The 2,650-nt window shown below is 44.0% G+C and overlaps 1 non-coding gene across 1 annotated transcript; it reads right to left on the bottom strand.

Annotated features, from left to right (window-relative positions):
• Positions 1-2,112: 2,112 nt before the first annotated feature.
• Positions 2,113-2,216, bottom strand: LOC142449494 (U6 spliceosomal RNA). Its single transcript, XR_012784654.1, has one exon. It is a non-coding gene; the product is annotated as a U6 spliceosomal RNA (small nuclear RNA).
• Positions 2,217-2,650: the final 434 nt, after the last annotated feature.

Here is a 2,650-nt window from a genome sequence, read left to right as displayed (position 1 = left end):
GGAAAGCAACAGGCAAATGCTCCTCTCTATTCGACTGTGTCATTTGTGCTTTTGATGCACTGGACATTAATACAAAAATACACATACTTTGTGCCTTTTCCCTTGGTACATCCACATGCCTCTTTTCTTGACCTGCCCCAATGTTTTAATCTCCCTTACTCCTTTCTAAGCCCTGACTATTCAGCCAAGCCATTCACCACCATGTGTGAGTCTAACCCAGGCCATTTTGCTCTCCCCACACATGAATAGCAAGGTTACCCATCACAAATTGTCCTTGGGGAAGATCTCATCCATCCCTGTCTTTCAGGGCCAACTTGTAGAACTTACTTCCATCTATGAACTGGTCTTGGGTTTTTTCCTTTCTCTAGAGGAACCTTAGTAGCATAGTAGTTATGAGTTGAGCTGCAGTCTGCATGTTTGGCAGTTCGAAACCACTAGCTGCTCCATGGGAGAAAGACAGGGCTTTCTACTCCCACACACAGTTATCATCTAGGAACCCCACAGGGAGGCCACTATGAGTCGGCATTGACAGGGGGCATTAAGTTGTTTGTTTGTCCATTTGTTTCATTAGCTAACTGTAGAAAATCCCCGTGAGGCCAATGTGTAACAATTTGGTGCAACAATTTGGTGCAACAATTTGGGTGATATCCACCGCTGAATCCTGTGTTCTCAGAGATTACTTTTCCCCTCTGGCAATGCTTGAGAGTAGTCCAGATGGTCCAATTACACTTTAAGATGAATGGCTATAAAATCCTGATGATCTGTTGACAAAATCCAGTTCACACTGGCCCATTCTGCATGCAGATCACTAAATGGTGAGAAGTTCAGTCCCCAACAGGGCTCCTGAAGCCGGCCAGCGGAGGTTTGCAATGACCTAGAGAGTGAATCCAACAATTTCCAAAAGTCCTAAGCATTCTCTTTCCCCAGCCTACCATCCCCAGTAATTATCCATAGGCCCCAATCAGGCAATCCGTACTCTCTACCCTTGCTGTGATTTGGTAGAATTCTTTCATGAAGGGGATCTAGACTCTGAATTGTTAGACTGGGAACTGAGATTCATGGTGTCAACATGAAGTTCATTGAGGAGAATACATCACATTTATCAATGAGGAGGAACGCTCTCTTTTGCCAGGCAGAGGTCCCTGCCTGGGTTCCCTGGCATGGTTACTAATATGCTGCTGGGAGAGCACTGAGAAACTGGAATAAAGCATTGGTCTGCCATGTAGCAATGGCGGAAATACTGTGGCACCTGAGCCATCTACCTGGCACCTCTGGAAAAATCGATAATCTTGAGCCTTTTGACATTCTGAGGTTGAAGTCCTTGCATGTAAAATGTGATAATAACACCTACCTTGTTGTTGTCGCTAGGCTCCATCAAGTCAGTTTCAACCCATAGCAACGCTATGCCCAACAGAACAAAGCACTGCCCGGTCCCGAACCACGCTCACAATCGTTCTGTTCCTGAGCTCATTGTTGCCGCCACTGTGCCCGTCCATCTCCGCCTCTTTTACTTGTTTATTTTGTCATTCTCGAGGAACTGGCATCTCCTGACAACAAACAGATCCAAAGTAAGAGAGTCTCACCATCCAGGCCTCTAAGGAGCACCCCCACTGTACTTCTTCCATGATAAATCTGTTTGTCCCTTTGGCAGTCCATGATATGTTCACCATTCTTCCCCAGCACCACAATTCAAATGCATCGATTCTTCTTTGGTTTTCATTATTCAATGTCCAGATTCCAAGTGCAGAGGCAATTTTGCATGCATACGAGCCTACCTCATATAGAGTATGGCTCTTTAATGAATTAACTAAAGATGTTCCAATGGCACGGTATCTTCTTTGGAAATATCAATTATCATTGTCTTCAGTGTGACTGAGAGTTCTCTGATGTGTACTGGTTGGCTGGGCCTCTGAAGACGTACCTCTCTCCAGATTTCCCACTGCTTTGTTCAATCTGTGTATTGGAAACAAATGCTCTTCAACCTCAACCATGCTTGACATTAGTCCCTCTGTCGAAGCTGTATGTTGCACTTCCTGGATTCCGTGCTCAGCCTGCTGGTCTGGATTCCTCCCAGGCTTTCCCCACAGTGGACAGATCTCTCTCTCTCTTTTTTAAAATATGAAATGCTTCATGAATTTGTATGTCATCCTTGCTCAGGGGCCATGCTATTCTCTGTATCGTTCCAATTTTAGTCTATGTGCTGCCAAAATGAGCACCAGATCTCTCCTTTGCCTTTCACTTGGACTCCATCGGCATTGGCAGGAAGTGGCCCTGCTCTTGGGAGGAGCACCATGGCGAGCATCATGCTCTCTCTGATCTGGAAGCTACTTGTATTATAAAGCCAATCTAGTCTCTGGTTGTACAAATTGTCAAAATCCCCTGTCATTTGAGTTATTCAACTGCAATGCTTTCTGATATATTTTTTTTATTGCCTGACTGACTCATTTTGCAGCTGAGTATCATTTTCAAGCATGATTTGTTCCTGCCACATTAAATGATAAATTTGTGCATGTGAGACTGTAAATCTAATTATTCTTGCTTTATGTAAGCAAATTTGATTTTCTTCCCCTCTCTGGGATTATTGAAAATATTTAATATTGAAGATATTGAAACAGAAGCCTGGATTTGAAAGCTCACAGGGTTTTGTGAA

Source organism: Tenrec ecaudatus, chromosome 5, assembly GCF_050624435.1.
Source record: "Tenrec ecaudatus isolate mTenEca1 chromosome 5, mTenEca1.hap1, whole genome shotgun sequence".
Taxonomy (NCBI): Eukaryota; Metazoa; Chordata; class Mammalia; order Afrosoricida; family Tenrecidae; genus Tenrec; species Tenrec ecaudatus.
Note: the sequence above shows the minus strand (reverse complement) of the source record. Positions and strands in the feature narration are given on the sequence as shown.